This window comes from Atractosteus spatula, chromosome 24 (genome assembly GCF_055471065.1).
Source record: "Atractosteus spatula isolate fAtrSpa1 chromosome 24, fAtrSpa1.hap1, whole genome shotgun sequence".
NCBI classification, from domain to species: Eukaryota; Metazoa; Chordata; class Actinopteri; order Semionotiformes; family Lepisosteidae; genus Atractosteus; species Atractosteus spatula.
The window spans coordinates 12,810,667-12,823,539 of record NC_142729.1 but is presented as its reverse complement, the minus strand read 5'-3'; positions in this window follow the sequence as shown (position 1 = coordinate 12,823,539).

Here is a 12,873-nt window from a genome sequence, read left to right as displayed (position 1 = left end):
ACTCACATTCCCGAATGTCTCCCGCCCCTGTCAACAATCCACATCTCTCCCCTTTTTACAAAATGACATTGTTGAAAACTGTTCCAGAGCAACTGTTGTTTCATCGGTGAAAAGTACATCATGAAATGTCTCCCCCTGTTCAATCCATTGGAGCACTTGTTTGAGTCTTTCCTCTTTGTTTTTTACCCTTATAATGGGGCATGTGTTGTTTTTTTTGTATCTCCATCCAAGCCTTCTGCGCACTCTTCTTATCGATGTCAGACTAACGCAAATACTGTACAATGTCTCGTGTTGACTTCCCGTTTCTTTTCATCTTCATTATTTGGTGTGAGAGAGTCTTCATGATTTGGCCACATTCCGTCTCCTTACCAAAGCGATTCAGTGGTGCAGCTTGAAGTCTGTACCTGTATACCCATATCTTGATTTAAATACTTTTATTTTTTCACAATCTGGCAATGCCAGACAGAATTCACATTCGCTGCAGCCAAATGGCCTTGCAGATCAGAAAATCAAGGAACGCAACAATTATTGCCCGGCTCCTCAATGGGATAGCTTTACCGTGCTAATGCGTTGGTTTAACAGTCCGGGTGTGGCAAGCTTCTAATGTCTCCCGACTTCGGCGAAAAGGAACTTGTCTTTCATTGGAAGACAATGAACACATTCTAACCGTACATGAGAATATACAGATGCAGCCATTCAAAACGGGTGGGGTATTTCGTGGTATACCTCGGTGGCGTGTCGCATCAAAACGCGGTATCACCCGGTGTATCGCATCATTTAACGTCATGCCGGAAAGTATCCGGAATCACCTTGTAAAACCGCCAGGTGGAGCCAATACAGCTTAACCTCTCATGTACAGCATTTAAGCTTTTAAATTTAAACTGTGTATTACAGCATGTTAATCATCAGTCATTAAGAAGTTGGTATATTTTATGAAAGTACAATTGCTCAGTTGGACAAAAGTGCACAACCTACCTTTATCATAAATATTTTAATGATGCAGAAATATTTTATGCATAAAAGCCTTTACCGAAGATATTACTAGTAGTATTAATAACAGCCTGGACTCCTGTGATGGTCAGAGTGAAGTCAGTCCCAGATCCACTGCCACTGAAACGCTCTGGATCCCAGTCTGACATAGTTGCTGCATAAATCAGGAATTTATTAGTTTCTCCAACTTTCTTTAGGTACCAGGCTAGGAATCTGTTATTGTATAGTGCTGCACTGGTCTTACAGTTCACAGTGACTGTCTGTCCAGGGAAAACAGATTTCATTGCTGGAGTCTGAGTCACAGTTACCTGTCCTCTGGATTCTGCAAATGAGAAAGTAGTAAATATCATTAAAATATCGTTAAAAAATTTAATTGATTTCCTGTTTTATACAAAACATTTCATTTTTACCTATAGTTGTAAACTACATTCATCAAATATTTCAGACCCATTCCTACCTCGAGCAGAGACTAGGAGTGTCCAGATGAAAATAGTGATGAAGGTCATTGTTGCTGTGGGTTGTGTTTCCCTGAAGGGCAGCTCTCAGTCTTGAAGTGTTAAACTCACAGGGCTATAAACACTCCCAGAGCATGTACTGCCAATGCAAAGTGTCTTTTCTATGCAAATTGTCTTCCTGGCTTTAGCAGCACTTGTAGCCAGTCAGTGCTGGAAACACAGGCTTGGTGGTGTTTGTTGTGACAGAAAAAGATTAACAGTTTAGCATGAACACTCCCAGAACCGCAGGACTAGACAGAGAGCAGCTCTATAAGGAAACGAGAATGAGACACAATCAGCTGAGACCTTTTTCCATTCAGCATAGCATGAATGGATTGGGGTGTTGAGAGTTTGGTTAAATCAGCACTTGGCTCTGTGTGTTTAGACACATTACTGGTGGAGGTGATACCATGTTTAACAGAGACTGAAGTTTGCAAATACACAGTTTGTATTTCATATTCTACAGCTATTGGAATATTAATAAACAGCTATTACTTAAAATCACATTTTACTTAAGCTAAACACTTACAGTAAATACAGGCTTTTTGTTTAATTAGGGCTGCACAGTTTATGACTCAGACAGAGGTTCGATCTGTCTTCCCTTGGCTGGCTAAGGGCTGAATTCTCTAAAACGTGAGATTGCATAATTGATTTTTAGTGCTTTCAACACAGAAGCTGTCAAAAATACTCATGTCCAGACTTACTCTGTCTATCATTGTCGTGAAAAGAGCATGTTTATAAAGGTCTGTGCCTCAGACCTCTTTAGAGATTCATCAGCCTTACTCTGCTGACCACACTCAGCTGAGAACCTCATCCACCCCTGTCAACCCTTCACTTGCGACCCCAAGTGGTTTAGTCCTATAACTACAGTCTCTCCACAGTTTCCTATTGCCAACTAGGGACTCTATGTCACAAACCATCGTTCCACTTATACTATAGTTAACTAGCTATTGAAGTTAATTGACCAGTTTTGAACGTAGTGGGCACCACCATTAGCATTGTCAGCTCTAAGCTCTAAGATCATACAAATACTGATCTCTGGGTTTACATCAGAAACATTTAGGCACACACTGCTCTCTGGGTTTACATTATGTACACTTAGACACAGTCTGAGATACAGTATATCAGTTATATCACCCTGTAACTCCCGGAAGAGAAGAAGGTTACTGCTGGAAAGGTGATAATTGGACCAGTAGGGGGAGCTAACTCTGTGGTCTGTGTGGGTCCTAATGCCCCAGTATAGTGACAGTCAACATATACTGTACAAAGGAGCCGTTCTTCGGATGAGACCTTAACAAGGTGCTGACTCTCTATGGTCATTAAAAATCTCAGCGTGTTTATTGAAAAGAGTAGGGGTGTTACCCCTGGCATCCTACCTAAATTTCCCATGTCCTCTACTCATCATGGCCTCCTCCTGGGACACTTTGGCTGCTGTTGCATCATCCAGGTGAGGCTACACTTTGGTGGCGGTGGAGGGGAGTCCCCATTCCCTGTAAAGCTCTTTGAGTGTCAAGAGAAGAGCCGTATAAATTAAATATTAATGAAAATGGAGGTGGACCTTGTCAGGCAGCTCCAATCCCCCTAGGGAAATCTGCAACACAACATTGTGTCCTGATATTGTCATGCCCTCTACATCTGGAGGGCGCTCCTACTCTGTCCTGTCCCTAGTTCCCTGTACTTTGCTTGTCCATCCGCTGTGTCTTTGTCTGGGGCTATATATTTCTGGGTCACACTTTCCTCCTCACACAGCATTGAGGTTTAGAATTTCTTGAGACTCGCCTAGCACCAGGTCGCTCCATGTCCGTGGCCTGAGGGCATAGGTTTCTATATAGCATTTCCTGGACAGCTGAACCCGGGCTAAACCCTGTTCCGCCACTACGCATAGGGTCTTTTTTCACTTTGGGCAGAAGAGACCAAAGACTATACTCCTCATGGAATTGACAGTCTTGTCTCTTTGTGTTCAGATACAGCAAGATTACTGTATGCAAACAGAAACAAACATAATCCAAAAGTAAACTAGCAGTCAGCAGTGTCTTTCAATTACATGACTTGCAGACAGAGAAAGAGAAGTCTTAGCTCCTGCCCCTGACTCTAAAACTGCACCAGAAGGTATCACTACTGTGTCTCCTAGTATGTAAATGCAGGTAACTAGATAACTAGCTACTGTAAGTGCCTGTATAGTGTTAAATAACAACAGCTCCTTCTAGATACAGTCAGAAGAACATAAAAACATGTTACAAACTATAAGAGGATGTTTGACTCATCTATCTCAGTTCACAAATGAAGCATTTGTGCTGAAATCAGTATAGTTAAAGTGCTAATAATTAATTATTAAGTGTAAAACAAAAAAAAAACACTGAAAGTTTAAATTATGTAAATAAGTGTTTAATGAATTGTTCCAAATATTTTACCATATGCTGTTTGATTTTTTTTATTTCGTAATCCGGTGAACAGCAGTGTAAGTTTATGACTCCAAGCACAGACTAGCCTGGTATCGACAGAAAGCTGAAGAAGCTCCTAAACTCCTGATCTATGGAGCAACTACCTGTCAGTCTGGATTCCCAGAGCATTTCAGGGTTAGTGGATCTGGGACTGACTTCACTCTGACCATCACAAGAGTACAGGCTGAAGATGCAACAGATTGTTACTGTCAGAGTTACCATGAGCTCAATAATAGCTGTCTCTCCCTCCAGTGTTACACACATAGAAATAACTCCCTCAGCAGGTCAGCTGCGACCTGAAGCTGAGGCTGAAAGTAATGACACTGTCACGATTATAGTTCCCCCTCCTTAAGGGTGCTCCAGCCCTTTCACTTAAGACTTTATTCTATGCACCTGCTCCCTATTCCCAGCCCACCTTAAAAGCCAGGCGCTGACGCTCATCCGGGCTCTGCATCTGATTTCCATATCGTGCGAGTCCGGGACCTGGAAGCGCCTGGTCCCGTTAAGGTTTTAATCTCTGTTCCTGTTCCCGTTCCTGTTCCCCGTCCGCCGGTTCCGACCCGGCCTTCATGGTTTTTAATTCCTTCTTCTAATGGATCTTCTGGTTTTGGACTTTCTCGTGTGTTTTTGGATACTCTAAGGATTACTCTTTGGGATTGTTCGCCTCGGCCACACCTCCCCCGTGCACCAGCGCAACTTGGACACGACCCCCTGTCTTCAGCCCCGTATTCCTGCATGACGTTTCCCAGTGTTTCCCCACTCCGTCGGATTGTGTCGTACGCATAGGGTCCGGAAAGAACTGTTCGTTACAGACACAGGACATAGCCCATGGAGGAGCTCAGCTTTTTGTTTAGAAGTAGTCTGAAATGGTGGCAAGTAGAGCTGTTCTCAACAACTTGGAAATTAAAATATTATAATATTCATTTAGATTTAAATTGTAGGATCACACAGATATATCTGTGCTGAGGAAAAGATGAAGGGAAATAAAATATTTTTCTCATGCTGAAGTAAAAACTGATAATAACCAAACCAATATATTGTGACAGGTTAAAGAATAGAAGTAAACAGGCCTTCGTTGTACCTTTTTCACATCATATCACAACTCTTTCAATAATTGCTTGTCCAATTTAGGGCTTCTGTGGCCCAGAGCTTATCCTGCAAAGCACCGGGCACATGGTGGGATACACACTGGTGGAGATGGGGGTTTTCATTTGCTGTTACAATTAGAAATTGTAACAGCAAATTGCAAGAGGATTTGTGTCACGATCGTCATCCCTCCTCTAAAGGGCGCTCCGACCCTTTCCTATTTTAGTTCATTATGTGCAGCTGTCCATGTTTTCCTTGTTATTATTTAAAGCCTGGAACTCCCACTATTCCACGCTCTGCATTGGAATACGTACGCCCAGAAGCCCGCATACCAGCGGATCATGGAGGGACCCAACGGCATAGGCTTCATCAGGCATCCTGACCTGCTGAGTCCAGGGCTCGGAGCACCTGGCCTCATTACTGTTTTTATCCTCCTGAATCCCTGTCACTATTCCTGTTCCAGATCCCATTCCGGTTTTAATCTTGTCTGTCTCGGATTGGATCTCCCAGCTCCTGGACCCTGGACTGTGACCCGATTTCCCCTTTGGACTGCCTTAGGACTTGTCACCAGATCACAGCCGTCACGCCCCCCCGTCTGTCATCCCGTCCTGCTCTTGCTGTGTTTCCCTTGAGGTCTTATTCCAGTCACTTCCGGATTATAGCGTCTGCATAGGGTCTAAAGTACGCACTACCTGGGAGTCAGGACCAGCTCCCGTGACAATTTGACGACTTTTAGAAACCAATCAAACATCATAATTTACAGTCTCATGCAGGAATTCCGAATAAACAACATACAGTTTATTAATACAGTATTATCAATACGTGCATAACAAACAAGCGTAACAAAATACATCTGAGAAATGATCTGCTGTGATATGAATGACTGATTACAAGGGGATTACAAAGAAAAGAGTTAATAATTTCAGAGTTAAAATATGCAGAGATGATAATGTTTTACAGTCTAGCTCGTAGGTTGTATCAGTGTCGTAAAACTAAATCATATTCATATTCTCAGACACAAGTGAATATGCATTAACTATCATGAACTAAACATCAAATGTGTGTTTGGAATAATAGCACACCCCTTGAGAATTATGATGTGAATAATGATATTTTACTTTGGTCTTTTAAAGCAGTTTGTGCACAGTTTTTCCTCTAGATATCTGCAAGGTAGGCAACAGAGGAACTTAGGTCATTCCGTGTTATAGTTTTTATTCAGTGTGTGCTTGGATATTCTGGATGTCGACAAAGAGTCTAGCTGTCTGATTTTGTTGATCGTCGAAGATAGCGTTGGGTTTACAAACAGAATATTTCTTCTGTTTCAGGAAGAATATCTTGGAATTCTGCACTTTACTGACACACTCTCTCAGCCTGGCTTCTCTGAGAAAAGTTTAAGTCCTGACTCGGACTGCTTGCAGTCCCATGGTTGAAAATTCAGTTTGCCAGTTTAGATGAAGAGATTGAGTCAGTGAGTTAACCAATGGAAAATGACTTGAGTTACAGTTTTGTAGTATCGCATCAGAAGTTGGTGATTGTCTGAGATGCCATCAGGTATACCACTAGGGCCCACCTTAAAGGTCACTCATCGGTGGATCTTCCTTTGGGTGATTGAACGTGCCCTGTGACTTTAAAGATCAGATCCAGATGTACCTATGGCTCTCAACTAGACATCCAGGCACTAGCAGTGGACATCCATCATGGGAGTTTAGATCGCCTCTGTTGTAGGAAGGATCGTTATCCAGAAGACAAAGTCATCTCTCTTACTTTCCCACATGTGAAAACCACCAGGTCATTCTTAGGCTGAGATCATAAGGATAACAAGCTTTTAAGCTACATTCCTATGTAGAGTATTTACACAGGCAGGCACCAGGTTATATGGTCAAGGTACACAAAGATTATTAGAAATCTTTAATTGCACCTTAATTCTAATTATAAGAAAGATAGTTCCGGTCCTGAAATCTAATTGGCTGACATACTTTTGTAGCTGTGTTATATTCTCTGATATACGCACACCCTTGAAGGAATTTTGACATTTTACTGTGTGATAAAGGAATATCAATGCGCTGACTGATAAATAACTGTCAATCAAATCAATTGCATAGGCTTTTTTTGCTGTCTTTGTTGCACTCTGCAGGATCCTTGTGATATTTTGTGCTCTCGTTGAATGATAGTGTCACATAGTTTAAATCATTTTCATTCTTAGAAATTATGATATGCTTGGTTAAAAGCAAGGGAGATTACAGTATGTCTGTTATAGTAGACATGAAAACAAGAGTTCACTTCCACATTATTGGAAACCCAATTTTAATGACAAAGCGCTGGGGTAATATCCTGGCAGCAGGCACTAAAACCAGCACAAGTGGGAGCACTCCCACGGCGAAAAAAAATGCCTGACAAACTAGGGATTGGACAGTTGTTGAACATGTTCAAATGTGCTAAACAAAAAACAAAAAAGAAGTCATTTTTATCATATTGGCTAACTAATGTCCTCTCTTTGCTGCTGCTGCTCCGCAAAAAGTCTCCTTGAAACTTAAATGTCTGGGTTACCAAGCCATCGAGCTTGTATTCGGGGTGGATGTTGGTCATCCCTGTTTCAAACCATGCTTTGATTTTTCCCTAAACCCCCCTCCCCAATTTTCAAATCTTCACCTCTGGGTTCCAGTGGAGCTTCACTTTCTTCTTTCTTGTCTCGGGAAAAGAGCTGTGCTGATAAATCGATGTGACAAACAAGTTCCTGCTCCCTATTTACTTTTCAGAGTTTCATGAAGCAACTTTATTTTTTAAAATTTAGATTTTCAAAAATTTACTTTTTTTCAAATTTTATTCTGATTTTATTCTGTCTTTTCAATACACAGATATTCAATGCTTATTCCCATGTACCTGACATGAAACATCTCTGAGGGTTTCTTGGGGTGCAGACTGTGGGATAGAATGAACCCAGAAACAAAATTATGTTTTGTAAAGTGAATCTCACCTTTCATTTAATATAATGTAATTAATTTAATTCATTCACTAATTAATTGTTTTTAACAACTGTTGTCTAACTTCCCCAGTGCTGGTTACAAACATACACAAGAGGATCAATAAGAAGGACTTTGAGAATAAAATGACACCAAAGGCCCAGGGTGAACAGAATGTATTCACACTAATACTTCTCAATGATAATCATGAATAATTGCTGAATCCATGGCTTTACACTCACTGCATAGTCATTACTATGATCTCTTTAATGTAAAGGGCTATGCTATGATACTGATCAACTCGTCCAAAATATGCATGCATTGGAATTATAGCTGGTGATCATACTGTATACCCCTTACAGTACATGAAGTTAAAAGTCAATGATTAGCAAGGGTTAGAGTAAGATACACCATTAATCTTCAGTATTCATATTGTTAAGTTTTTTCAATTATCACAGTATGAGGAACACTTCCAGCGCCTGCTTGTACAAGTAAATACATAGCACCAGTGCTACAGTGCCTATAATCCCACACTAAGCAGAGCTGTAACATTGACTGAAGATGAGGATTAAGAAGAGTTCTAACTACTGCTACCACTACTCCAGGTATTCCAGGTATAGAAGATCTAGAGAACAGATTTTAGTAAAAGATGCCAAAATGAATTAATATAATTACACACATCATTCTTAAATATATGATGGTTTATCAGGGCGCATAACACATTGTAACTGTGCATTTCTACATTTCAACCTCTGCTATAAAAAAATTACTTCAATAAAAAGTTGGGTTCAATTTTTGTTTTAATTCCTGTAGTGAGTTTAACCTTTAAAACTCACTGGGTATTAATAATCCTGCTATATCTTAGCAAGGCAGTTTCAACCAGTCTCTCCACTCTCTACTCCATTCCACCTGTGTTGAGTGGAGTAAGGGCTCGGCCGATTGTATCTCATCCTCTGCTCCTTATAAAGCTGCTCTCTGTCTAGTCCTGCTGTCCTGGGAGTGTTCATGCTAAACTGTTCATGTTGGCCCTGAATCCTGATGTTGGAGAAGTGAGCTTCACTTACCCCCCAGTTGGGAACCTGGATACAAAAATAAAGAGAGAATAGAAAGAGGAGAGGGAGGGAGTTGGAAACTTTAGACCTGAGGGTCTGAATGTTTGAGGTTTTAATACAGACACAATTGAGAAAGAGGACTGACCCCTTCAACTGTCGGTTATATAGAAGAACAGAAGACTGTCATGCAAAGAGAGAGCACACTCCCCATGAACATTAAAATAAGTTTTCAGTGTCTCTCCAGCCCCATAGATAAAACATGTCTTTCCTTCAACACTGTGAGGAATGTCCCATGGGACCACAAACATATAACAAGGTATTTTGTCAGATCTGAACTGAACATTTTGCCTCTCTTGTATTGCCCCAAAAGTATTAAGAGTGTTTAAGTCAGTGCAGTTAGTAATTGTGCTGCATCTGAACAAACAGAGCCAAGTGCAGTTTTAACCAGATTTTCTGCACTCCACCCCATTCCAGCTATGTTGGGTGAAATGCGGACATAGCTGATAAGTGGATTTGTGACAGTGTAAACTTATATAAAATGTGGGTTGCATGACTGTTTTTAATATGTGCATTTGCATGCTTCAGTCTCTGTAAAATACGTTTTTAGTTCAACTATTGATCCTGCTGTACCTGAACACACAAAACCAAGTACTGCTTTAACCAGACTCTCCACACTCCACTCCATTCAAGTTGGACTCAGCTGATTGTGTATAATCCTCTGCTCCTTATAAAGCTGCTTTCTGTCTAGTCCTGCTGTCCTGGGAGTGTTAATGTTAAACTGCTCATCTTGCTCTGTCACATCACGCAGCACCAAGCCTGTTTTTCTAGCACTGACTGGCTACTAGTGCAGCCTAACCCAGAAAGATAATTTGCATAGAAGACACTTCTGGGAGTGTTTATAGCCTTGTGAGTTTAACACTTCCAGACTGAGAGCTGCGCTTCATGGTAACAGAACCCACAGGAACAATGACTTTCTTCATCATATTTATCTGGACACTCCTCATCACTGATCAGGGTAGGAATGGGTTTGGATATTTTATAGAATTTAAAACATTTTTGTATTATGTGAAGAAGAAATCAAGATTTATGTTAATTTAAAAATAAAAAATATTAAAGCATCATAATAAATATCTTATTAATTTATTCTGTTTTCATACTGTATGTCTATCATATAATGTATTACTGATTTACAGAATAAATTGGTATTTTCAATACTTTCCCACTTTTTGCAATGTTTTCTTCATCTTCAGAATCTAGTGGACAGATTTTTGTGACCCACGCTCCTACAATATTGACTGCTCCAGGACAGACAGTCACTGTTAGCTGTAAGACCAGTCCTGCAGTGTACAATAATGATCGCCTCAGCTGGTACCAACAGAAAGCTGGAAAAGCTCCTAAACTCCTGATCTATCTTGCAACTACCCGTCGGACTGGGATCCCAGAGCATTTCAGTGGCAGTGGCAGTGACCATCACAGGAGTCCAGGCTGAAGAGGCACACAAACAAACTGAACTTCAATAAAATATATACTGTATATACAGTGGTGTGAAAAAGTGTTTGACCCCTTCCTGATTTCTTTTTTTTTTCATGTTTGTCACACTGAAATGTTTCAGATCGTCAAACAAATTGAAGTTTTAGACAAAGATAACACAAGGAAACACAAAATGCAGTTTTTAAATGAAGGTTTTTATTATTAAGGGAAAAAAAATCCAAACCCACATGGCCCTGTGTGAAAAAGTGATTGCTCCCCCTGTTAAAACATAAATCAACTGTGGTTTATCACATCTTTGGATAGCTGAGTTCAATTTCTCTAGCTACACCCAGGCCTGATTACTGCCACACCTGTTCTCAATCAAGAAATCACTTAAATAGGACCTGCCTGACAAAGTGAAGTAGGCCAAAAGATCCTCAAAAGCTAGACATCATACTGCGATCCAAAGAAATTATGGGAACAAATGAGAAACAGAGTAATTGAGATTTATCAGTTTGGAAAAGGTTATAAAGCCATTTCTAAAGCTTTGGGACTCCAGCGAACCACAGTGAGAGCCATTATCCACAAATGGCGAAAACATGGAACAGTGGTGAACCATCCCAGGAGGGGCCAGCTGACCAAAATTACCCCAAGAGCGCAGCAACGACTCATCCAAAGTAGAGAGTCAAAGTAGAGAGTCAAAATGACAGGAGAAGTGTTATGACAGTGATATTGCCATCAGCCTAGAGTAATTCTGTAATATTAATAATCTCCTTTTCTCATATTCTGTTTCAGACTTCAGTACAGATGCAGCCATTCAAAGTGCGCGGTACAGACACGTACCTGAGGTAATTGGCTACGGCGTCGCGCATCATGATGCAAGATGACGCGGGGTACCGCGGTACGTGATTGGTTGACCGACAGTTGGTCTGTCGTAGAAAGACTTACAGTAAACGTCTTTACTGTGCCCGTTGTAGATATTGAATTTAACCACTGAAGGGAAATCTTAGTAGCTGAGCATAAAAAGAATAGGAGCATACTGTAACGTGTGTGAAGGCCATAAACGATATTAATTTTGGAACATAAATATACAGTATATGGCTGGTCTTGGTACTTTAAAGAAAAACTACACACCAGTCTTCCATTTCTCCCTAAACATTTTAAGCATCGAAGTCTTTAACTAAAGAGATACCGGATTCAACAAGCATACTTTTAGAATTTGATTAAAAGGGAATATAATATGGAATCGCATATCTAAAGAATTTAATAATGATATGATTAGTGTACTGCGACAGGGCTGTGTAGGGCTGTTTCGCTTCTCTTTTCATGTGACTTCCCTTGTAGTCTACTGGTCTACATGCCTGACTACTAACTGTTGGGTTGTGTGTTCAAATCCAGCTGGTGCTGGACTTCTCTTTTAACAAACATTTCTTCGAAAAGATAGAATAGCAATATTATGGACAATCAATTGACTTTTTTATTTCAAAATATCACAACATGATCGATTCTAAGTCATTTTTGATAACAACAATAACAATAATAAAAACTCCCTTGCTTTTAACAGAACGTTTCATAATGTCTAACAACGAAAATTATTTAAACTGCAACGCATCATTCAACCAGAGCGCAAAATATCACAAGGATCCTCAAGAGCACAGCAAAGACTGTATTAAAAGATACTTGTATAAGATACATGAGAATCCAAGCTTTTTTATCTACGCTTTCTTTTCCGTATACCAGAGATTATGGTACCACTTCAGAAGGGTGTCAGCCACTCAGATTCCAGGAATCGGTACTTTAAAGAAAAAATACACACCAGTATTCCATTTCTCCCTAAACATTTTAAGCATCGAAGTCTTTAACTAACATGTGAAATAGCAGGTATAAAAAGTGGTAGTTTTAAGCTTTTCTGCTAATATAATATGGAATCGCGTATCTAAAGACATTAATAACGATATAATTATATTCATATACTGCAACGCAGTAGTACATGCTGTACAATGTCTGTTGATTCTGTATGTGTAGGGCTGTTTCACTGCTTCTCACGTCACCTTTGCTGGTGGTACTGTGGTCTATGTTCCTGCCTTGTAAACCAGAAATTGTGTGTTCAAATCTAGCCCATCCTGTGACTCTTCTCTTAAACAAAAAGTTTTTTGACTAGGAGAAAAGAGCGCCTCCTTCTTCGAAGTATTTTGTTGATTCGATCACAAATTCTTTTCCAGTCGCACAAAGTAAGTGTTGAGATTCTCCGATTCACAATGCTACTAATGGTTTCTCGGAGATTGCAAAGCATGGCACTTTTGCCTCTGGACCCATCGAAATTTACCGATGTGGTCCACCCCCAGTAAATTTCAAAAGCCACAGGATTTCGAAACACGAG